This window comes from Ailuropoda melanoleuca, chromosome 7 (assembly GCF_002007445.2).
Source record: "Ailuropoda melanoleuca isolate Jingjing chromosome 7, ASM200744v2, whole genome shotgun sequence".
Classification (NCBI taxonomy): Eukaryota; Metazoa; Chordata; class Mammalia; order Carnivora; family Ursidae; genus Ailuropoda; species Ailuropoda melanoleuca.
The window spans coordinates 16477023-16504221 of record NC_048224.1 but is presented as its reverse complement, the minus strand read 5'-3'; positions in this window follow the sequence as shown (position 1 = coordinate 16504221).

The window sequence follows — 27199 nt, the reverse complement described above, 5'->3', positions numbered from 1 at the left end:
TCCTAAGTGCTCTGATATGCAAGAAACAACTGATAGATTTATATGTAAAAGTTAGAAGTGATCATCTCAGGCCATAATATCCTTCTCCTTTTAGTCCCACATTGTGACACAGAGGAGGCTGCTATTAAGATTTACCTCAATTTACACGACCGTCATAGATCAATATAGTATGCCCATGGACTTATATGAAGAAAATGCGTATTTACTTAAACATAAGCACAATATTGTCATTGATACAGCAGATACAAGAATTAACAGTTATGTAATCCAGGGAAGGATGCTCTATCAAATTAGTTAAATTGGTGATAATTTTTCATAACCTTTTTTAAAAAATGTGTTCTTCTTATTTAAAGTTATGAAAAAGAAAATAACATTTGTTGAACTAGATCAGGTAGGCATGACACCTAGAGTAGATAGACATTAGAAAAGTAAATGAAAGGAACATTTACGGAGTATCTTCTATACAGAAAAGTGCTGTGTTTGGCCCTCTAATGTACGTTACACACTGAAATCACATGTTTGTTTTTAAGCACCTTGATATGCTAAAGACAGTAAGGTATTTGCAGAAGACAAATATGTAGGAGGTTTGTAAACCAAAGAGAAATGTATCTGTAGCTTTCAATACTACATACATAAATGCACACACAGATAAGTGTTTTATAAACATACTATATATTTGACAGGATCATGTCTTAAGCACCAAAATTAATTAAGTTGACATGGATATGAAGATTTGCAGAGAGAGGAAGGTTTTTCCTCTCTCTTATATGTCCTCTGGCTCTAACTGGGCATTCTATATGCTTAGAAAAGGTTCATTATTATGAGGCACTGGGAAATAATAAACACATAAAATATGATTCTTCACCCTGAGAAATTTTTAGTCAATAGGGAATATCCACAATAAAACAATTTACAGTGTACAGAAAGTTAACACAGAGGCACACAGAGCTAAGGAGGGAATGACTGAGAAGACAGATGGTATATGATAACAATGATTAAGATTTCTGTAGGGAGAAGGTAAGTCCAGAAAAAAGAAAACCATGAATGTCCAATGTCTATAATTTGATGAAGTAACTTCTTCATAAGCTCTCCCCACATCTTTTTGGATATAAATATCATACAAATCAAAACAATGGAATAAAATGTAAATGATGACTATAAACTGAATTTGGCGATGGATTTAGAGAATAATATCAAGGTTTTCCTTGGGGAAGAATAAAAACTTAATGACGTAGGTGTCTAAGAGCACAAACAGGAAGAAACAGGTAGAAGTAAAAGGTGGTAGGCAGGTGTAAGAGAAAGGAAGAACATATACAGAATATGGTGCACACTAGAACCTAGCATCTTTGCATTCTCTCCTTTCTTCCCATGCTTTGGAAGTAACATAGTTCCAAAATTTATACAATCAGCAAAATCTGTAATCAAAAATATATCTCAATAAAGAGAAATCTAGACCAAGAAATTATTGAAGTAATGGAAATGAGTAAATAACTGTATCTTAGGAATAAAAAGACATTGCCCAAGATAAAAAATTCCCACTAGGGTACATTGGTTCAAGAAGAAATAACAAAAATTAGAAAATATTTTTAAATTAATTCATTTTAGCATTCTCCACATTAAAAATTATGGGATATAAATATTTTAGAAAGAATTTTACAGTTTTAATGTATATTTTAGAAAAGAGGACTAAAAATCCATTTATAGATCCAAGAAAAAAATTAGGAAAGGAACAAATTAAACTCAAAGACAGTAAAAAAGAAAAAACAATAACTAGAAAAAAATTACATAAGATAAAGGATTGATAAAGCCAAACACTTTTGCTTGAAAAAAAATAATGAAATTGGTAAACCATGGTGAAAATACTAAAGAAAATGGAAAGAAAACACAAAAATAAAGGCAAGAATAAAGGGCAAGTCACTAAAGATCTAACAGATAATAAGATAATCGTAATAGAGTATCATTATACTAAAATTGGAGAATTTACATGAAATGGACAAAGTCCAAGCAAAGCACAACTCAACAGATCAAAGATAAAAATGTTGAATAGCCTTACATTTTAAAAATATATTTAATTCAAAATTAAGAATCACCCGCAAAACAAAATAAAGTCTCAGCCCAAATGGCTCTCCCAGCACATTCTACCAAATATTTAAGGAAAAAATCATGTCAGTCTTTCACAAACTCTCCCAGGCAACAGAGAAAGGTTACGTTGCCCAAATGATTTTATGAGAGTGCATGATTTTTATATAAAAATACAATTAGAAGGAACAATTTATAAGCAAGTCTCTCTCATGCACATAAATGCCAAAACGTTAAACAAAACATTAGAATTCAAGCCAATAATTTACAGCTAAAATGTCATGAACAATGTGTGTTCCAGAAAGGTAAAATGAATTATTTTTTTAATCAATGTAATTTACCACATCAACAGAGGAAAGGGAAAAGTAGCATATGATCATCGTAACAGATGCTGAAAAGACCTTTGGTAAAATTAAACCTCAATTCTTAATTTAAGAAAAATGCTTAGCGGCAAAGATGTAAAGAAATTAGAACCCTTGTACTCTGTAGGTAGGAATGTAAAAATGGTGGAACCATTATGTGAAACAGTATGGTGGTTCCTTAAAAAAACTAAAAATGGAATTCCCATATGATCCAGCAATCCTACTTCTGGGTATATATACAAAAGAATTGAAAGCAGCGACAGAAACAGATGTTTGTATACCCATGTTATTTACAATATCTAAGAGATGAAAGCAACCCAGGTGTCCATAAATGGCTAAACAGCAAATGAAATGTGGTATGTACCTACAATGGAATATTATTAAGCCTTAAATAAGAAGGAAATTCTGACACATGCTACAACATGGATGAACCTTGAGGACATTATGCTAAGTGGAATAATCCAGTCACAAAGGGCCAAATACTGTATGATTCCATTCTATGAGGTACCTAGAGTAATCAAATTCATAGACACCTCTATTAGAAAGATGGCTGCTGCCAGGAATGGGGGGTAGGGGGAATGGGGAGTTACTGTTTAGTCAGTACAGAGTTTCAGTTTTAAAAGATGAAGAGTTCTACAGATGGATGGTGGTGATGGCTCTACAATGTACCAATATTCTTCACTGTGCACCTAAAATAGTTGAGAGTAAGTTTTATGCTGTATTTTACAATATTTACAATTGTAAATACTGTGTTGACAAGATTTATCTTATAATAAAAAGATCTGACGAGTGAAAAAAAAAACGCTTAGCAAACAGAATTCAAAGAACATGTCTTAATTTGATAAAGGGTATACAAATACAAAAATTTTATATTTAACAGTGAAGTGTTGAAAGTTTCACAAAGAAAAACAAATCAAAGGTATTGTTTGAATTGGAAAGGAAAAAATAAAACTCTCACTGTTCACATATAACTTAACTGTGTTTAAAGAAAAACATGCACATTCTACAACTAAATTTCTAGCATAAATTACTGAGTTTACAAAAGTAGCATGATATATATTTATAAATATCAATATGTAAAAAGTGATTCTATTTCTATGTATCAACATCAAATAGTAAGAAAACATAAAAAGAGATCATTTATAATAGAATAAAAATTCAAATAACTAGGAATTACTCTGCATAAAGATATGTGATACCTCTACCCAGAGAATTAGAAAACATTGTTGAAATGTTAAGACCTAATAAGCAGAATGATGAACTACTGCAACGATTCAATACTGCAAAGATATAAAATACCCTCCTAGTCTGTAGATTCAATCCCGATCAAAATCTCAATAGGTTGTGTGTGTGTAAAGTTTATATACTGGCAAGTAGATTCTAAAATATATGTGGAAATACCATTGCCCAGAACAACCAAGATAATCTTTAGGAAGTTAACTTACTACACTAGATATTTCAACTTATTTTGAAGCCACAGAATTAAGAAAATGTATTTGGGAAGAGATTTACAAATAGAAAACAGACCAGAGAGCCAAAAAACAAATCTATGAAAACACAGCTATCCAATGCTCATAGTGAAAAGGGGTATAACCACTTTGGAAAATGGCTTGATCTCCTCTAATAAAGTTGAAGATATGCAGACTATCTATCACCCAGCAATTTTACACCTGGTTATACACCCATGAGAAATCTATGCAACTGTGTACTTCAGGATATGAACAAGAATGTTCATTGCTGCATTGTTTCTTAAAGTCCAAAACAGGGAATATTCAAATGTTAATCCAATAGTATAAATGATTTTTTAAATTCAGTATACTCCGATTAAAGAATATTACACATCAATGGCAGTAATAGCTACATGCTACATCATGGACAACCTCACAAAGATAACCTATAGCAAAATAAGTTAGACACATAAAGCATACCGTATGAGTTCATTTAAATAAAGTTTGAAAAAACTGGCAAAGCTAAACTCTAATGTTTAGTAATGTGCACTTAGATGATAAATTATAAACAAAAGGGAGGCATTATTAGTGAGGGGGAGACATGAGCTAATGATGGGGAAAAGTTGTGAGCTCTGCTATCTTGGTAGTGTTCTACTACCTAATGTTATTGGTGTGAAAAACGATGGCTTTTGTCAAAGAAGAAGCTATACATTTGTTTAACTAATTTTGTTCTATGTTACAATAAAATGGCTAAAAAAATAATTGTAGAAAAATATGGGTTATTCAAGTTAAATGAATGTCAAAAGAATGCCTAAAATGTGTCTAAGTAATATAGGGGAATGTTAGTTTCTTTTACTAAAACCTTTTGTTAGGTTTTATTACTGGCCCTGCTGGCTATTAGAGAGGCTGAGAGACACTAGCGGAAATTTATTGATACCTGAAAAACACTAAAGTCCTAAAATGCCATCAATTTTGTTCCAGGAATGGAGTTAGACTTCACAGTAAATGACTGGGAAGGAAGATTTAAATGTCTGCTGCTGCTTCCTTTTCAACTTCTTAATTGTGAACAAACATTCCTATCTCAAGGTCCAAACTGGTGATTTTGACACCTTCTGACTCCTCTTGAGTATGAAATAACGTTTATCCCCAGAGCCACTTGAGGTGGGAGACCCCGTTCTTGGTTTGCAGAGGACGGCACTCCGAGGTGCACAGAGTAGAGAACTTAGTTTACACAGAATCATGCAAGTTCCCCACACTAGTAACAGGGATGGGACAAGCCAGGAACCAGAGAAAAGTAGTCATGAATATGGAGCATTATGCCACCACACCACAGATCCATTTTATCACACACCTCCCCTGCTAATGTTAAAACAAACAAACAAAACTAGTTTGGATTATAAAGCAGATGTTCTGCCCCACTATCCCTCCTTTGGCCTCATCTCTTCTGATACTGCTTGTGTGAGTCATGCTCTGTTAGTCCAAGTCCGATTTATCCTTCACATCACAAATCTGCTAAAATAGATATTCAGATCTCATCTTGCTGCTCTCCAAATGAAGACAGGCCAAACACTATGTACAAACGAATTGGCTGCCTCCACCACAGAAAGATTCATTGAGGCTGTCCTAAGCGAGGAAGAGAAATAGGGATGGAAATCATAGCTTTTAGTCTATTAGAATGAATAGCAACAGAAGAAATGTGTTTGTGTGTACAGATGCTATGTGATAGGACGTGTGGCATGGCGTGGAGAAAGCACAAAAATAGAAGTTAATCATCAGCAACCAATCATACAGAAGCCAGCAGGTTATAATAAAAGAAATCATTTTAGACAAAGTGGAGTGATGTGCAACTTAAATTTACAAACCCCTAGGTATGTGCTATATTCTGAAACAATAAGAGGGTAAAGTCAAGTTAAGAATGCCTTCATTTGTTTAACAACCAGAAACATGTTCCTTTCTTCCTGGCAACTCTATGGAGAGTTGAGCTGATCTGCTGTGCTAAGCAACCAGAGGGCAGCTCACCCACAGCATCTGCTGGGGACTCGAGAAAGCTGTTCTCTCTTAATAGATACCATTTTCCATTTTTATTTCTTTGGGTGTGTAAACTCCTAAAGAAATGATGCATTGCATGGAAATTCATCCACAGCTGAAAGTGCAAATAAGGGAAGAAAAACAAAATCATAAAAGACATTAAAAGGTACATTTCAGAAAGCAAGTTTACTCAGTTTCTTAGGCAATGAAGCATTCATGTTTTCAATTTTAAAAGAGAAGCAGAAAATATAAAAACAAAGTGATTCCCAGGGAAAAGATATGCTTAACATCGCCGAGAAAAGTTGGTTATTTTTAAACTTTTCTCCTTAAAAAGAAGGGGTTGGGGGAATGGTGTAGCTGTGGATTTCAGTTGTCTCCTGAGAGAGTCGGCATTCTTGTAGTTCGTGTGTAGGAGGGCAAACATTTGCGGGACTATCTGGGAAAGAAAGGGCATGTACAATAAAGCAGCAGGAAGCATGTGTTGTATTTAGTACCCGACAGCTGAGAGCACCTTGTTATACCGTGGTACTTCCACTGTCATGCACTGGCCAATAATGGTGAACTGTGTTTTGAGAAACCAGTGGCTATGGTCCAAAATTATTTCTCTGAAAACCAGAATGTGCTGCTGAAAATGTACACCTTTTTAATGTTTGTATTTAGATGTCTGATATGTAATTATAGCATGTTGGGTCTCAAGAAACTCATCTAAGCAATTCCTTTTTCGCCAGAGGAATAAGGTTGATGAAATTTCCAGACATTAAAGCATTTTCTCTGCACCTACTAACTGATGCATAATGATTTGGAATTCATTGATCTCAGCAAAGCTTAAAGATAAAATGAAGAATGGTAAAATATCTCCTTCAATCTTTGGTTGCAATCTTTCATTTCAAGGTACATCAGTGACTTTTTTCTAACTAAAAGCACTTTAAAAACACACATTTTGTGCCTTGAAGAACTAACGAGAACTCACTGATCTTCAAACTGGTTTTACTTATATTACATCTAAATACATAGAAATATATGCCAAGGCAAATGTTCATTGTATGTAGCTTTTACAAAAACTGTTTTTTCTAAATAAAATTTCCTATTATAAATAAGTATTGTTTGTATTTACATGATTAGTAATATCTTACTTAAAGCACTTTGTTGAATCTGCTTTATTTTCCTTGGTTTGTGCACTTGGGTCAACTGAGTCAGTGTCGTCCTATGTTAGATATGAAAGCAGCATGTATCTAAGTAACAGTAATAGCTATTAACAATGACAGCTGATGTTTATTGAAAGCTTATTTTGTGGCAGATACTGTGCTATGAGTTTTATATGCATTATCTCAACAAACCTGCACATCTGTAGTCTATTATTTGTCTCATTTAGAAAGTTTAAGTTTCCAAGGTCAGCATACAGGCAGTAGTAAAGGTGGAATCTGAACCAAGATTAGCTAGATTTAGAGCTTTTCTTCTTAGATTACACGTGCTGTGGATAGCTAAGTCAAGAGAACAGAGCTCTTATCAGGGCAAAACCTTGCCCACATCATGAGAAGAGCCTGCACTGGGGGTAAATGGACCCAACCACCAATGTGACTAAAGCCAGCTTCATATCAGACCACCAAAGATCACCAGAAAACAACCTCTGCTCTAGAAAGAGGAAAACAGGAACATTCGGAGTGAGGGTATAACGCATCTGACCAACTATTTATTTGGAGGAAAAAATAGACTGTTTATTCTTCCAGGAACTATAGCAAGTGCCAAAGATGAGAGATTCTACTCAGGGACTTAGTAAATGGTCCCAAATATGTCTGGTCTTGGCACAGATTCTGAAATACTTGGAGTTTCAACAATATTCTAATTCCTCACTAGACACCTGAGTAAGATCTCAACACAATCAAATCCAAATTACCATAGTAATGTGATGTCCTTCCTACTCTCGAAGAAGGCAGTGGTAGGGAATCCAAAGGATATTAGAGATACATGTTTGACTTCGTGCTCAATATACTCTGAAGCCTCTACTTTCAGTCTTTTTCAAGAAAGATTTCAAATATTCAAAGTAATGCTGTGTCATTTCTGTATTTTGTACTTAAAAGTAAAATAACTCATCTTAGAAAACATTACCAGCCAATTACAAGAGCTACACAGATTTTTTTGTGTCAGTTGTTATTAGACACCCCTTTATAAAGAGTAGTTAGCCAGAATATCTCCTTTCCTAAAAATGTTGGTTATTATGTTTAACATTCTACTGAAGCAAAAGTATTTAAAAAAAGTGTGTAACTAATAACAACTCAATGAATAATCCCAAAAGGAATATATCCATGTAACTAATGCATAGGTCAAGAAAGAGTACACCACTAATATTTCAGAGCCACTTCCAAGGAAACTGTTATTTTCACTACTCAGATTATTTTGGGTTATTTGTAAAATTTTTACATAAATGGACTCATGTAATATGTATTTATTTACCCTGTCTCTTTTGGCTTAATATTGTGGGTTAATTCCACATGGTGTTGCATGTTGTTCATTCATTTTTATCGCCATATGTTATTTAACTCCTATGAATATACCAAAATCTCCTCATCCATTCTAGTGTTGACTGAAAATCTGAGTGGTTTCCAATTTGGGGATATTACAAATAATGCTGATATAAATGTTATTGCACATGTCTGTGGTATATAAGCATACCATTTAAGGTATATATACAAAAAAACAAAACTATAAGTCAGTCCACAGGCTGATTGGCATTATCTACTGCGGTTGGAAAAACAAAAAGTTTTTTCAAAATTCTTGCACCAATTTATGCTCCCCACCAGAATTTCATGAAAGTTCCAGTTGTTTCAATTTCTCACTTCACATTGTCTTTTTAACAGAGTTTAAATTTCATACTATTTTTAAATAAGCCTACCTCAAAATATAAGTTTAGGATTCACATTTTAATGTTTGAATTTATGGAGGCAATCTCTATGATAAAGAAATAAACCTTAGTGCTGGAAGTATAGATTTGAGGGTCCAATGCTGTTTGACCCCTATCCCTGCTGCTTTCCTCTTTGTGATGATCAACACATTTCTTTGCCTTTCTAAGCCTCAGTTTCTTCATCTGAAATAGTGAGAATGATATCTAAAAGGCTTATTATGGATTAAAATAGTCAAGCTTGTCAAAGAACCAGGAAAATAGAAATCATCCCAGAAACATTCTAATAATGCTACCTAAAAGCATCATGATATTAGCTGAAACCATCAAGCAACCATAATATTGCCTTTTGCCACCATATCCTCTGTGATTTAAAAACAAAATTGGAATTCAAAATCTTTTTGTCTTCCTGTACTCGTGATTTATAAAACCAGAGCCATGTAGAATCTAAAGAGACTTGAAGTTCCCTGGTCTATTTCCTTGTCTTCGAGTAGACAAATAGCACTTAGAATAGTTTGTTTCCCTCATAATGCTATGTATAAATATACCTATTTTCTCCATTAGATTATAACTTTCTTGTTCCTTCCCCACTTAGCATGCAGACTTTAAAAAAATCTTCCATATAAGAAGCAATCAAATGTTAATTGAATTGAATCCATTTGTTATGTCACAAAACCCCAAGAGTATCAATCAATATGAATAAGTTTGAAACATGGCTAAGTTTGAAACACAGAAGGGGATCAATAAACAAACCCTAAAATATAACCACTGTCTTACATAATTTTGAAACACAAAGCAAATACAGAACTCTCTATAAATGCCAATGAGAAGTACAGTGGTAACAATAGCAATCAAAATAACAACATTCAAGAACCATGAAACTGCTGAGTCTTTTATAAATCTCTCAGTTTTCCAAACTCCTTTATTTTCCTAAAAACTTGGAAATTGTGTTTTGCCTACGATAAGCCAACATATTCGGGTCTGTTTCATAAATCTGTGCACATGAATTCTAAGCAGCTCAACACTGGCAGAACACAACCTTCTGTGTCTGATGCATCATTCCTGCTCAATGAATGAAGGTCCAAATAACTGAAGGAGAGACCTATGCTTTGCATAGAAGCAGAATCAGGAAGAAATAAACACGAAGAAGTTCCTCTTTCCCATTTTATCCCTGCCCTTCTCTCTATAATGGATACTTATTACACAACTATTACATCATTCATGCTTTCAACAAGTAGTGAGCATCTACTCTGTCCAAGGTACTAATCCAAGTAAGTACTGTAAGGATGGTTCAAACATCCATGAAGCCAAAAAAAAAAAAAAAAAAAAAAAAAAGTCACATTCTAGTACATAGATATAAAGTATTTAAATAAATCTAAGACAAAAACATAATATATGGCAGAAAATCATAGATAAAGTGCTTTGACAAATCAGAGAGATCATCTTTCACAGTGAGGACAAAGAAAGATTTGGAGGAGAGAACATTCAACGAATAGAGAAATAGAGAAAAGCTTTTATACCCACACTACCCACTCCAACAATGTGAATGATTTTCAGCTTTTCCATCCAAGTAAATAAGTCAACATTTTTATTTTCCAGCAGTGGTCATAAGTGATACTATTATTTGTGTGGGATTTTAATTTGACCCTGATGCCCACTTTCCAAGGAAATGTGTATTTCACTTAATAACTAGGCTTGTGTTTGGTGACTCTGGTCACGCACAGTAAATGCACAAATGAGTGTTTGGGACAAGACTGTATTTGTGGAAAAATTACTTACTTAGCAATTAATGAGCCTATTTTCATTGATGCCTGAAGCACTTGAAAAAAATGATAGGAATAAATTGAGGCAATTTATTTAGAAAATGCAAAATTGTTCACATGGATAGTATTTATCTTACCTATCACAATGAGACTCTCAATAGTGGGAATATAATGGAAAAGACAATATTTATAGAATGAAAATATCATAAAAAACTCAAGAAGAATTACTATAAAACAACAACAACATGCTATTTGACCTAATACTGAAAACCCAAAAGTTGTGATTTGGTATTATGAAAAAAAGAGTCCTGCTCATGGTGTGATATAATGAAGAAGGGCCTGGATGACAGAATTTGTAGGGGGAAGTTTTCCCCAACACAGATAAAATGTATAATAATATACAGAGAAGAAGAAAGAATAGTATGGGACAAAAATATTCTTGATCATAGTTTTAGAAATATTCATGGATACTGACAGGATGGTAAAAGAAAGATAACAGGACTGAGTCCATTGCTTTGTAAATTCTAGTCATTTTTACATACATTTCAATGATAAAAATGGTTTAAGAAAATCATTCCTGTTAGCTAATCTAAAATCTAATACATATTTTTTGTTCCTTTTAAGGCCAGGATATTCTTCCCAGAAGTTGTCATGAGGTAATTTAATTACACAATCCAGTTCTGGGTCATAGCAGTCAGCACCAGAACCTGGAGAAAGCTTCTCAGGATTGAGTCATGGCTTTTCATGTTTATGTGTTTTGTTTTGATACATTTGTCAAATAGGGGGTAAAGAACTTTCAACATTCAATGTTGAAGTCAGAAGTTGAGGCTGAAGTAACCTCGCCAAACTCAAGGTAATAAAATGGCTGCTGCAGCAGAGGGGGAAGAGCCCATTCCCAGAAATTAGCCACAGACTTGATAGAATATATGTCAAAGAAGCATTCACTTCTTCAGAATCACATAACGACTTAATTTCAAGCACCGCATGGATCTAGGCTCTAAGAAAACAACACAAATAATAAAGCTCTAAATATAGAGTAGGAAAAAAAATCTATTAAATTTGGAATACTACGAGGGGAGTATTTGCAAGTTCTGGCTCTAATTCAAGAAGCTGAATTGTTTCAACATGGATTACCAAAAAAATAGATAAGTTTGAAACACAGAAGGGGATCAATACACAAACCCCAAAACTAGAATACTAAAAGCAGAGAATTAAGATAAGAATATTGAACTGACACTAGCCAGACACATTTCTGTTATTTCTAGATAAGAGTTTTACCACTTTCTACAATATTTTACCAATATTGTACTGTTAACATATTTACATGTTAATTTTAACTCATTTAATATGTATGGAGACATGTTTGAAGATACATCCAAGAGACAATGGTTTAGAAAAGGAGTATCTTAGGTCCATTTTCAAGACCCTCAAACACTAACTCACTGCACTAATTATTGGGGGGAAATGTGATTCATGGATCTCTGGTTTATTTGCATGAACATTTTAAGTTTGAGGAAAGGATTTTCCACCTATATAGGCAAATACTTTTGCAAGTTCTTAGCCCCATTTGGTTGATGTTGAAATATTTAAACATATATTTTGTGACCCCATTTCAAATTATTGTGTGTGAACAGATGGTTCTGAAAGTTCAAGATTCCTAGAAAGTTGTCCTTTCTTCTCGACACAATTATGAATCCAACTATTGCTCTCATTTATGCAAGAGCTTTTAGTTATAGTTTACTGTAGTGTCTTAGGAGTTATAATCCACAGTGATATTTATAGATTTGTGTATTTATAAGTGTTTAAAGGATGTATTGTTAAAAACTTTCAAGAATGGTGAGTGTCCTATAAGGGCGTGATAGGTGTATGAAATGCAAAAGTATACCTGTAGTCAACATTCTAATGCCTAGACCTGGCTGACTAGGTGAGCAAAAATTGTTACAGGGTGTTGCTAAACCAGGCTCATTCTTGCACCAGTGCTCCTTATAGTTTACTCAAATCTAAAACAGTCTAGGGTATCTTGAACCCACCACTTAGCAAAACAAAACAAGGATGTGTGTCAATTCTTCTACTGTTCTTTGTACCTGAAAGTCTGGTACACATTATTTACCCATGCTATGAACTCAGAACTCTCTCAGCAAGAATAACCTACTTCTGGAAAACAATCAGATAATACAGTGACACTCCACCGAAAAAGTCTGCCTATATGCATTTAACATGGCAGATTTGAATTTTTAGATCCAGAAACAAATGATATAGCGGGGGCACCAGAGCAAGAAATGTTAACTCTTCAACAGCTGCAGAATTTGATGGTCCATTTGAATTTTCCCCACAAGGTTTTCATCCAAGCTTTTCATTGTGAGGAGGTTGAACAAAACAGTGAATTTCAGTTAAATTCTACTTAATTTAGAAGGATTCATTCTAAAATGAGGGTGATATTTATTATATATGACAGGTACTACTTGCTTTTTCTTATACAGGTCTTTTCTTTTACATACTTGATCTGTTAGGGAAAGAAGGATGTTCACAGGCATGTGTATGCTCCCGTGCATGAAGAACTGATTATGTACTTTTTACTGGTCACAAAAGAGGGTCGAGAGGCATAGTATATTTGCACCAACCCCCTCCACTAATACTGATAGGAACCATAGTTGGCAAAACACGGGTTCCACTCAATTTTAACAATCTGGCTGGTATGGAAATTGTTCCTAAGCAATCAGGGTGTTCAAACTTGGTACTGTGCCTATTGAGTCTCCATGGTTATACTCTCTGTTAGGCAATATCTAGTGTCATGCAACACAGGTCCCTAAAAAAATCAAAGACTCATTTCCACAAAAAACAAACAAAAAACCCTGCCTATTGACTTCTCATGACAAATGCAGACTCAAACATGCTCAAAATATGTTTGCCTTATTTTTCTTTCTTGCTGTGTCTAGAACATCTGTTTTCAGAAACATCCTTTTCTTTCCAGTAGCATTTGGTTCCGAAGGTGTTATCAAGGAATTTTCTCCAAGCTTACATCTTGCTGTCAACATCACCCAGAAGACCTGACATCCAGGTACATGTGAACAGCTGAAATAAAAAGCAACTGGTTTATTGCTCAGATTTCTTTCTCATAACACCTAAACAAAACAGAACTCTAATAGGTAGTTCAATTAAGCAACCATCGCAACAGATATATAAAACTAGTCAAAACTATCTCTAGTAAGATTAAAGAAGGGGGGAAAAATAAAACTTTAGATACCAGCAATTTTATTTCAATATTTATCCTACCATATTTCAAAATTACAAATGGAAATCATATATGAATTCATTCGTCAAGGCTCAGAAAATTCACGTGTATACAGACATATCTGTGAAAAACTCAGATCTCTTGTCCACGAGCAGTCTAGCTTTCTTCCCTGTGAGATAATCAGCCTTACAAAAAATAGACACATGGTGGGTTTTTTTTTACACTAAACATACAGTTTTGTCATGTTTGATACAAAGAAATCTGTTGCCTTATTTAAGATACTAACTAGATCAATGTTAAGTTTTTAAAATTTTATTTTAATCCATCATCTAGACTGGTTTATAAAATGGACTATTGTTTATGAACATATTCATGTAAGAAGGTCTTTAATAGACTCTAGGGAAAAAACCTCAATTTATCTGCCAGTATTTCCAATTAAATGACATACAGTATGAAAAAGAATGGCATGTAAAGAAAATGCTTGCATCAGATGCATATTAAGCCATCTTACCAAGATAAACTGTATCTAAGGATGGTCAGAATATCTTTTTTCTTTCATCTGAAAAGATTTACAAATAATTCTAGTTTTAGTTTAAATTTACAATCACACCCTTATATTAATTTACTTTCTAAAAAAAATGACACAGCTGAGTAATTTGTCAATCTAGAGCACTTCTATGTGACAGGTGATAAGCAACTATTTACTTTCTAACTGACAAAGAACTTTCAGAAATATATGTACAAAGATGCCTCTAGACTATTGGTGAAGATTAACATTTTCCCTTAGATGAATACAATTACAGGGGGTGGTGAAGAACAAAATCCAGTAATGTTTCAGACAAGATGGTCAACAAGATATGCAAAGAAACAATCTTCCCTGATACATAGCAAATAATTCTGGTTAAACATGGGAAATGTTTTTCCAGCATGGATACACAGAGGATAAAGAAAGGGAAAGTGTAATGTCCCAAATTATAAAGTTTTATTCTATATATAAAGAGGTTGATTCTATATAAATAAGCAATTACTGGAGATAGTATTCGCCTTAAGGACATCTGGCAATTTCTTGTGGCCTAGAAATTGACTTTTAGCTGGCCACAGCCATACAGGTTTAAGAGACAAAGTCTGATTGGAGTTGAGTAAGAATATGTGTGTGTGTGTGTGTGTGTGTGTGTGTGTGTGTGTATTTGAGTACCCAATAGCTGAGAATTTTACAGAACTGTTGAAATATACCAATCTTTTGATTCAGGAAAACCAAAAACTGTAATCAGGCCACAATTAAAAAACAAAGCCTAAACAACTCATAATGGGCAAAGATCTATTATCCTCCTCATATAAAGAACTCCTTCAGTTCAATAAAACAGAAACAATCCAATAGAGAAGTGGGAACAAGGTATTTCACAGAAGAGGAAATACAAAAAAAACATATAAACATATGAAAAATACTTGATCTATTTAGGAAACAAGGATATTCCAAAAGAAACAAAATGTAGCTCACTGCTATTTTACTTTGGAAGTTAAAAAAAAAAGTCTCATTTCTTTGGAGAGGTTGTAGAGTTAAGGGGAACCCTTGTACTTTGTTGACAAAGGTGCAAATTTGTTCAGTTGTAGTTTGCCATTATCTAGTAATGTTGGATATAACCTAGATCCAGCAATTTTACTCCTAGATATTCTTAGGGATTTTTTACACATTCAGAAATATGTGCAAATCATTCAAAGCAGCATTGGTAATAACATCAAAATCTAGAAATAACCCAAATAAGCTACCACATACAGCATGGTATATTCATACAATGGAATACTATATGGGCAGTGAAAATGACTGCAATGCAGCTACAGGAATCAGTATGGATAAATATCAAGCATGTTATATTGAATGAAAGAAGCAAATTTAAAAAATACAAGCATTATGAAACTGTAAAATTTTAAAAACAAAAATTAATCAACGTATAACTTACAGATACATGCAGATGTGGTTAATTTATAAAGAAAAACAACTAAATAATTATAAAATTAAGGAAGTTATTGTTTTTACTAGGGAAGAGGAAGAATATGATTGGAGGGATATGATTACAAAGTTCACAAGGGATATTAATTTTCTGTTTTATATCTTAAGCTGGGAAGGAGGTACAAAGATGTTTATTATTGTACATTAACTATATATACATTATATGTAATTTATATATTTTATTATTATTCTAAATTAATTGTTGAAGATTGTAATATTTGAGATGCTCATGTCTTTCCATTCCTTTTTATTTTGGGATTGCAAATTGTAATACAGCATCTGAAAACAGATGCATTTTATGTTACTTCTCAAATATACTGGCATTAGGCATTTCCACTTAAAATCAAAGGTCAGTATTTTATAGAATTATTTAAAATAAGTGGTGCGAAATTTTGCTGTACCTTGAGCTACACTTCACTGTTAATGATGAAGTATTCTCTGACACATATAATTCTACATTTCCAATTCTAATACTTTGGCAATTATGTATACCAATGCACCACATACTTTTCTACCACAAAAGCTCTACATATTAGAATATATTTTTGTTGCTGAAATTAAATATAAATATTTTTGTAATAATTTTTAGAATCATACATATCCTAAGGCATATTTAATAAAACTACAGACCCTGAATTATTCTCCTATAGTCTAGACTTTTGTCTTCCTTGACCATCATCTTACAAAAATCATGATCTTTACTTGATGTTCATAGCATATGAAACTATTTCAACAAAGAGGATTTTAGTGATAATGAAAAATCCACTCACCACCTATCAGGATTTTGATACTTATGTCTATATTCATGGGGACTGTTGAAGCGACAATTTTGTGTTTCTGTGTATGTGTACATATGTATGTGTCCATGTATGCAAGTGTACTTTATATTAAACTACAAGGATCAAGACCAGAGCTTGACTTTTTCTGTGAAGAGCCGTTTTAGCCTTTGGAGCAATGGAATTTCTTTCATGACTATTCAAATCTTCTGTTGTAGCACAAAAGCAACCATAGAAAACAATAAATAAACAAGCATGGCTGTCTTCTAACAAAGCTTTATTTACAATAACAGACCAGGTTTGACTTGCAGGCTATATTTTGCTCACATCCCGATCAAAATAATTATCTAAACTTCTCACTTTGAAGAAAATATAAATATGTTATGTGTTAATTATGTATTGATTGCTGTTATTTGAACTTTCTTGGGTTAGTTTAGCCTCTCACTAACTCTACTGCAACAATGCTGATCTTTTTTAATTCCTCAAACAGCTAGTTCTTTCCTGATCCCTAGTTGTCACTCACACTAACCGTGCTCTCTGATAGAATATCCTTCCATTAACTTAGTATCTAATTACTTCTGTACTAGCTATTAAGGTTTTGATTTGAATACCACTGAGAGAGGGCATTATAACATCCACTCAATTTTTTTGTACGTACATCAGTTGTTTTGTCTAGTATCTTTTTTTCCTATTAAACTTTAAGCTTCATGAGGGCAGGAGCCATACTATTTTCTTAGCCTCTGTGTGCCCCGTGCTAAAATAATGCTTAAGGAAAACTAAGCAATAAATGTTTATGGAATGAAAAAATAAACTGCTTTTAGAATTTGCTCTAAAATTATATCATCAGAGTTCCAGGGAAGATAGTGGAGTAAAAGGACCCTGAGCTCCCCTCATCTCACAGATACACCTACATAACACCCACATCAGTGTAACTAAACCAGAAAACAACCTGAAGAATGGTAGAACAGACTCTTCATGGTTGATGATAGAAAGGAGGTCACATCAAAAACGCTAGGAAATTAACCTGCAAGATGAATCACGAAAGGGAGGGACACTACAAGCATAGAGAAAGGAGAGGAACAGAGCCCACATCAGACACCTCAGACAAGGAGGGACTTACACTGGGAAGATGAATCCCCTTAGCATTTGGCTTTGAAAACCACAAAGGCCTAACTTGGCAAGTTATACAATCAATGGGGCTTAAGACCAAGAACTTGAAAAATCAGTGTGCTTGGCTCTGGAAAAGCTGGAGGGCGATAGAAACTGAATCCCCACCCTTAAAGAGACAGCATAACAGCTCCTCCTAGTTATAGCACAGAAGCAACAGTTTGAAAAGTGCCTGGGATATATGGGAAGGAGATTTATTTATTAATCTCAGAACGTGAACTGAAGGGACAGGGATCTTTAGAAGACTTCTCCAAGAATAGAAGAGCTGGTGGGCACTACTTCCCTACTCCACACCCCAACATGAGGGAACCAACCCAAACACTTGCCACATAACTGGCTAATACCATGTGCTCCACCCCTACACTCTCCTGTCTCCTCCATCCAACCTATTCACTGGACAGAAGTCCCTCCAAAGCAGCTCCAGGTCCCATTCTACAAGCAAACCAGTGCATATCTTGCTAATACTGTGGGTCCTGTCCCTGTGTTCTTCTGCAGATTCCCCTATCTGAGCCACTCTACTTGGCAGGAGTTGTTTCTAAGTGTGACTATTGCATCTCATTCTGCAAGCAGCCTCTAGTGTGACAAGCACCACTCCAAAATGTCCCTTGCCCTTAAGAGAGGGGAAGATAACTGAACACCAGTAAACAGGGGACACCGAACTGCAGGGCACAACAGGAACTCTTCTTCGTAAGACTACTATTTTCAAGATCAGGAGACATAACTGACTCTCCTAACACATAGAAACAGACACAGAGAGTAAAACAAAATTTGAAGACAGAGGAATATATACCAAATTAAAGAACAGGACACCACAACAAAACAGCTAGAAGAAATATCCCTGATAGAAAATTCAAAATATTGGTCATATACTCACTAGACTTAAGAAAAGCATGGAGATCTCAGTGAGACCTTCAACAAGAAGACAAAAAATATAAAAAGGAACCAGTCAGAGATGAAGAACTCAATAACTGAAATTAAAAATACACTAGAGCAAATAAATAGTAAGACTAGAGAAAGCAGAAGATCAATGGGCTGGGAGACAGAGCAATGGAAATCAACCACACTGAACAGAAAAAAGAAAATAATAATTAAAAAATGACAATATCTTAAGGAAGCTCAGTGACACCATCAAGCATAGCATTCACATTATACAGATCCCAGAACAAGAGGTTGGAGAAAAGGGAGCAGAAAATTTATTTAAAGAAGTAATAGTTGAAAACTTCCCTAACCTGGGGAAGCAAATGAAATCCATATCCAGGTGGCACACAGAGACCCCAACAAAATCAACCCAATGGGGTCCACACCAAGACACGTAATAATTACAATGGCAAAAATTAGTGATAAGCAGAATTTTAAAAGCAGCAAAAGAAAAGAGTTATAAACAAAGGAAACCCTCATAACAATATCAGCTGATTTTTCAGCAGAAACTTTGCAGGCCACTATAGAGTGGCATGATAGATTCAAAGTCCTGCAAAGAAAAGAAAAAAAAAACCCTGTAATCAAGAATATTTTTTCTAGCAAGACTATCATTCAGAATAGAAGGAGAGAGAAAGGTTCACAGACAAAATTTAAAGGAATTCATCACCACTACATAAGCCTTAAAAGAAATGTTAATGGGAATTCTTTAAATGGAAAGGAAAGGCCATGATTAGGAGTAAGAAAATTAAGAAAAAAATTTCACAGGTATCTATAACATAATGGAAGTGGTAGATTAATCACTTATATAACCAGTATGGAGGTTAAAGCACAAAAGCAGAATCAATTGTAGCTATAAAATCAGTCAAAGAATACACAAAAATAGAACGTAAAGCATCACACCACAATTAAAAAAAAATTCCATTTACAATTGTACCCAAAATAGTAAAATACCTAGCAATATACTTAATCAAGGAGGTAAAAGACCTATATTCCAAAAACTATAAAACACTGATGAAAGAAATTGAAGACAACACAAACAGAAAGATATTCCATGCTCATGAATTGGAAGAACGAACATTGCTAAAAATGTCCATCGTACCCAAAGCAATCTATAGATGTAATACAATCCCTATCAAAATGCCAACAGCATTTTACACATACTATTTAGACTAATCCTAAAATTTGTATGGAACCACAAAAGACCCCAAATAGCTAAAGAAATTCTGAAAAAGAAGAACAAAACTGGAAGTGTCATAATCCCAGATTGCAAGATTTATTACAAAGCTGTATAATCAAAAGAGCATGGAACTGGCACAAAAATAGACACATAGATCTCCATAGAACAGAAAAAAGTTCACAGAAATAAACCCATAATTATATAGTCAATCACTTTATGACAAGGCAAGAATATATAATGAAAAAATGTCTCTTCAAGAAATGATGTTGGTAAAACTGTTCAGCTACATGCAAAAGAATGAAACTGGACTACCTTCTCGCACCATACACAAAAATAAACTCAAAATGAATTAAAGACCTAAATGTGACACTTGAAACCATCGAGTTCCTAGAAGAAAACATAGGCAGTAATCTCCTTGAAATCAGCCAAAAACATTTTTCTAGGTATGTCTCCTTTGGCAAGGGACACAAAAGCAAAATTAAACTATTGGGACTATACCAAAATAAAAAGCTTCTGCAACATGAAGGAAACCATCAATGAAACAAAAAGACAGCCCACTGAATGGGAGAAGATACCTGCAAATGACATATCTGGTAAGGGGTTAATATCTAAAATATATAAATAACTTATACAATTTACACCAAAATAACCAGAAAATCCAATTTAAAAATGGGCAAAATGCATGAACAGACATTTCTCCAAAGACATACAGATGGCCAACAGACACAGGAGAAGATGCTCAACATCACTTATCATCAGGGAAATGCAAATTCAAATCACAGTGAAATATCACCTCACTCCTGTCTGAATGGCTGAAATAAAAAAAAAACGTAAGAAACACCAAGTGTTGGCAAGGATGTGGAGAAAAAAGAACCCTCGTGTATTGTTGGTGGGAATGGAAACTGGTGCAGCCACTATAGAAAACAGTATGGAAATTCCTCAACACATTAAAAATAGAATTACCATACGATCCAGTAATCAAACTACTGGATATTTACCCAAGGAATATTCAAAAAGATATATGCACCCCTATATTTGTTGCAGCATTAGTTACAATAGCCAAGGTATGAAAACAGCCCAAGTTTCCACCCACAGATGAATGGATAAAGAAGTGGTATCTGTGTATATATAATGGAATATTACTCAGTCATAAAAAAAGAATTAAACCTTGCCATTTGAAAACATAGATGAATCTAGAGGGTATAATGCTAAGTGAAATAAATCACTCAGAGAAAGACAAATACCCTATGATTTCACTCATATGTAGAATTTAAGAAACAAATGAAGGAAGAATAAAAGACAAAAAAAACAGACTCTTAAACATAGAGAACTGTGGTTGCCAGAGGGGCGATGGGGGCAGGAATTGGCGGGAGTGGGGGGGGGGAGATGAGTGAAACAGGTGAAAGGGATTAACAGTACAGTTATGATGAGCACTGAATATAGAATCATTGAATCGTTATATTGCACACCAGAAACTAATATAACACTGTGTGCCAATTACACTTGAATTTTAAAAATAAGTTAATAAAATTCTTAAAAATTGTATCATGAGTTATCAATTTACAATCTCTCACTACCTTGAATTCCTTACACAATAACATGTAAATTCCTTAGTATGGCAAAGACCAGTCTCTGACAACTCTGCTCGCCTCATGTCTTGCAACAATACAGTCTCATTTCCCAGCCTTCACCTCACGCTCTACTTCTAGTGTGCAAATGCTTACAGAACCCAGAGCTCCAGAAGTTTCGCAAAGCAGAAAACTCAACTTTTTCGTCCCTTCAAGTTAAGGTCGTAACTCCACTTTCTCTCGTTTCCCAAATTTTCTTTCCTTCTTCCTGACAATAACTTAAAAAATCCTCTGCCATAACTGAATTCCAAGACGAGTTCTTTCATATAATTGATCCACTGCCCAGACCGCACTATACAGTTTCCCACTCTCCCCTTTGGAGTCTCTTCTGACATTGTCATGGGTTGTTCTTTACTTCTCTCACACAGTTGTTTTTTCTGTTAATTCAGACCACACTCTATTCTTCAAGGGACTCAGACCTTCATTCACTGATCTGTGTAGCCCCAGCAAATTACATGGTGTCTATTACACACGCAAAAGAAAAATTGTACCAAACCTCTCTTAAGGAAGAAGTTAGCATTCCTTAAGCATTTTATGATTAACTTAATGGAGTTATAAGACTTGTTCTGGGAAACTAATTATCCACTTGGCCCAGTTAACGATCAGCCAAAAGATTAACATCTTTGACCAAACATAGCCTTATTTTTGTCTTTAGCTTAAATATTACTATGTAACCATTCTCTTTTCTTACAAAATGTTTCTACCATGAATAAATCTTTGAATTGGCTCAGTAGAGGCCTCTATCCCTGCAGCAAAGTTATAATGATATGATTTTAGTTTGCACCCATTTAGTTTGCATTGAAGAGTTCCTTTGTTGGAAATCTTGGTCAGATCTCAACAAATATTTGTTAGACAAATGAGTAACATCCTTCTGAATTTACATATGTTCCCCCCCTAACAAAAACCTCAAAAATACATACAAAAATGTAAAAATTTTGCTACCTGCATCTACTCTGGGAGTGATAAGAGGCTCTTCCTCCTAAGAGTTAAAGTATCGATTTCAAAATGACCAATGCTCAACAGCATAAAACATTGCACAAACAGACAAAACCGGATGTTCAGCTTAAATTCAAAAAGCATACCAATTCCAATTACTCTATTAACTTCCTCACCTTGTGAAATTATTCTTATCAATATTTTAATTTCACTGAGTCTGAATGAGAGAGAAATGTGACTGCTTCAGCAGATGGCTATCACAGACTTCATCCCACAATTAAGACTTAGTATAAAGCAGAAGCAGCCTGATACACTGTAGACAGTTCTGAATACCAATATCCCCTAAGCTTAGCCTTAAGGAATACACAGACCATTTGTGGGGGAAGAATAGGTCAGCCATTTTTAAGGGTCACCGTAAACCAATGTTGACGATTCCAGGTAAGAGGAAAATATTTACTTTCTTTAATTTCAAGTTTTGCCCATCTGTGCTGTTTGTGCTGTCACTGGCTGTGTAACAGCGTAGGGGCCCCCAAGGGTTGCCAAATGTTCCAGCATATGCAGTGATTGGTATATCCAAGGAAGGGCATTCCATTGACACAGCATGGGCTCTAGTCAATCCAGACAAGGTGCCCATAGGATACCCCTGTATCCTTACATTACATTACAGCTAAACTGTAATCTAAGTGAAGTACGTTTTCTACACCACCTGAGTCACTATTCTTCACTCTTAGCCTTCCTTTAAAGGGCAAAACCTCCACCAATATATCCCTTCTCCCTCTTTAACATGCGTACAGGAAAAAAAAAAAAACCTCACATCAGCCTTAGAAATCTCAGCCACTGTTGTCACCTTCATCAGAAGTCTTTGTGTTTGAGACTTTTCCCTAGTATAGAATGAAAGAAAATTCCTCTGTGAACATATGGTAGGATTATTTAAGGAACAGAAGGAATTCTTTTGATACTCCTGAAATATTATGTTGTCTATTATGCTCAGAATAAATTCCAAATTTTATTCTAGAATTTATTCCATTTAAGATTGAAGTTTAAGAGGCTCTCAGAGGGGTACCTGTGTGGCTCTGAGCTTCAACCTCTTGAGCTCAGCTAAGGGCATGATCTCAGGGTCATGGGATGGAGCCCTGCATTGGTCTCTGCACTCAGTGGGGAGTTGCTAGAGATTCTCTCTATCCCTCTCTTCCTTCCCCTCCCCCCACTTGGGTGAACTCTTGCTCTCTCTCAAATAAATAAATGTTTAAAAAAAAAGGGGGGGGACTCTCAGAGACATCGCTTTTCTTTAGGACGAGAGACAGGAATTTTTTGAAATAGTAGTAGTACATAATGAAAAAACTCTGGTCGTTTGTTGGGTTTGTTTGTTGGCTGCAAAAGAACTGGAAGGCTGTGAATATGCAATTGTCCCTGGGGTCCCAGTTTATTCACCTGTAAAATGGGAAGAAAATTACCCAATTGCTTTACAGGACTGTGTGGCAATGCTCACAGACAGAAAATTCACGGGAGTTAATTTTGAAATGGTTAAATTACTAAGTAGGTGTGAGATATCATTATCATAGTGTCAGCTTCAAGGAAGAAGTAAAAAATCAAGTTTGAAATGAAGCAGTCATGCCCCTGCTCTCATCCCCATCTTTCTATAAAGTGTGGTTTTTTTTTTAAAAACCCAAGTAAAGATCTTTCTTTTTTTTTTTTTATTATCTGGTAGGATCACTGCTGTTGGGGGGGAGGTGTGTTTTTCTGGCTGTGACCTTATGTCATTACACTCACTTCAGAACATAGCAGCATGCCATTAGGAACATCTCACGCAAGTGAGAGGTGGTAGCAGTCTTTTGGCCCTTAACAAAATGCTGGTCTCTGTCACAGAATTGGTGATGAGAGGTTCTTCCTTCCAGCTGTAACATTTTTAACCCTGTTAAGGATCTGAACAAGTAAGGTGGGTTTAGGTGACAAACGGAGATAGAAAAAAAAAAAAGTTGCTAAGGAACTACATTCTCCAGAAATAGAAAAGAGATTTTGAGATTATACGTTCAATAAACTGATAACCTTCAGACACAGGCTGGCTTTCAGGCTTGGGCTTTTCCACTGCATATTACAATGGCACCCAATGTCTAAATTTAGAATTCCTGAAAGAAAATTATAACTTATAGAACTAGAGGACCTAGCAGAAATGATGTTGACGGGACATTCTATTTATTTCCCCTCCTAGCTAGAACAAATTGATACTTAATTTCCAAAATTTTTCATAGGGGTAAATTGGGGGTGGGGGGAGAGTCTGGGAGGGAGAGTCTTACTTTATTACAAAACATGAGTCCCACAGACCAGGTAATCATTTGCTAAAGCCTCTCTCTGCAGGAGATGCTATTCACAAAACTGCCTAGGCTCTCTTATCCAAATATTCTCTCTGATAGACAGCATTATCATTGTTATTTAGCATATATATTGCTCTTCACAATCATATATTGCCTAATCTTAGCAACACATCCCCAGTGAGCATTATCATCTCTATTTGCAGATGAAAAGAATACAGCACACAAAGGTTAAGTGACTTACCCATCATGAAACAACCATTCAGTGCTGAACAAGAAACCGAGCGAGCTGAGGACTAGACTATAAAACAACAGGCACCCCACCTACTAAATTGTAAACGGAGGGCTCACTTCTTGATCAGATGAGGAGGGGCTCAAATTTACTTTTTTTAATGCCTTGTCTCAACGGGAGAATTAAATCATTTAATCTTGGCTTATCCTATCTGCTTTTTCAAGATCTCTCTTTTTATCTCAGCCTGAGGAGTAGAACAGTAATGCTTTCAAATCCACCACAAAGACTCACCTGCAGGTTTAGATCATGCCTGATTCTAAAGGAAAAAAGTTTTTCTCCACTCCCTGCCAAACCAACCCATCACTCATGCCCTCCCTGAAAAGCAAAGTATTCTCCTTTCAGCCTTTACCCCACCTAAGCTGTAACTGAAACACCAACCATAAGAAATTGCTTTGGAAGCCAAACATCCTTGTGTATCAGAATTTCCATGAATATACTTGCATTTGTGTGCGTCCTTGAGGGGAGGAAGAAGAGTCTCACTGCTCTTACCTAACTTTTAACTCTGTATGACGATACAATTAGAAAATGTAGAAATTATACTTCTAATTCTACTAAACTCTTTAAAAAAAAAAGACTACAGACATGTAACTAAAAATTTTCTCTTTATTCAAGTTATTCTGAGGACTTAGTTTAGCGTTTCCCTTTCAACGGTCCTTAAATAACATCACTGACTAAGATTCAAACTAAGGCCACCGTAGACGATGGTTTTGAATTGACCTGGTATGTTTCAACAAAAATTTCTAGCTGTTTTCTTTATTTGGAAAAGTGATTCTCGGGAATTGTGAAGTTAAAGGAAATTCAGAGGTCATCTAGTCTATCTGACTTGATTAAGGCAATATACAGACTAATTGTGTTACCTTTAGTTAATCGCTGGGTTGGCATTAATTTTAATCTCACAACAGATAGTCTCCAATCTCCCTAATAATTTCTGTAAAAGGAAATGGCTCTTCAGGATGTCTAGACAAAATATAGGTCAATATATTTCACAATATGCATTTGTGGTTTATATTTTTTAAAATTCAACCAACAGTTGCTGTGATATGTTACATTGTTTTTCTAAATGGTTTCCACAAATATATGGCTTTGTGATTTTCCATCAAACAAGTACAGTGATGCTGGTATACTTTAGGCAGAAAGCCTTACTCCAAATCTCAGACTCCATATACATGCTTTTAAGTGGTCCCATTAGATAGTAAGTATTATTTCCCATGAGAAATGGCTGTTTCAATATCTGTCTATCCCTGAGTTTCAGGTAACAGGAACATAATGCTGCATTAGAAAAAAGGTATTGCCTTTATTTATTTTTTTTAATCCAGTGAGAGGCTCTTGAATTTTCAATAGCAATTGCACAATACTATCCCTCTGATAATATCAAGGAAACGATTTTAGTGTGTACCTATTGATGGAGTCAAGAATCAAGAGAAGAGCAAAATAAACATTTTAGGACCTGCCATTTACATAACAAGGCCACAATGTATACATCAGGGTGATAAAGCCTCCAGCATGAAACAAAAGTCATCCTGTATCTTCATGCCTCAGTCTATCATATTTAATAACAACTGATTTACCTGATTTCAACATTTCAAATGCCTCCTGAGGAGCCCTAGAGGTGGTTTTGTGAAAGGCTCTTTTTCCTCTCAGAAAGAGCACACATACTCAAATGGAGACTGGCCAGCAGACAGAATGATCTGTTAAGTCTTACTGGCAATGCTTTCCCTACTCTTTAATTTCATAAAGGTCAGAGGCACTACTTTAAACAGGGGCCTATTAAAATTCTGAAGGATGGAGCCTGCTCATGTCAAATACCTAGGTGGTAGGTGAGAGAAGGGAAAGAAAAAAAAAAATCCCACCACCCCGTACAAGGTTAGATCAGGCCCTGTGTACATATAGCTATCTGAGGGAAGATCGAGCCCTGAAGATTTTAATTTCAGAGAAGTCATACAGAGCTAATGGAGCCACTGGCGATCAATAGCTCCCACTCTCCTATGAGAAGGGGAGATTTATTGAGCTCTTCCCACTGATCCTACATCAAGTACAGCCAGCAATGCTGATCGCTGCACCCCCCAATTCCTGCAGTGTGCAAATGACTGACTCCATTCCAAGCAACAGCTCAGCTTTCACAGCCAGTATAGAGTTCTCTGATAATCCCTTAATATGTCCATTGGAATCATATCTTTATA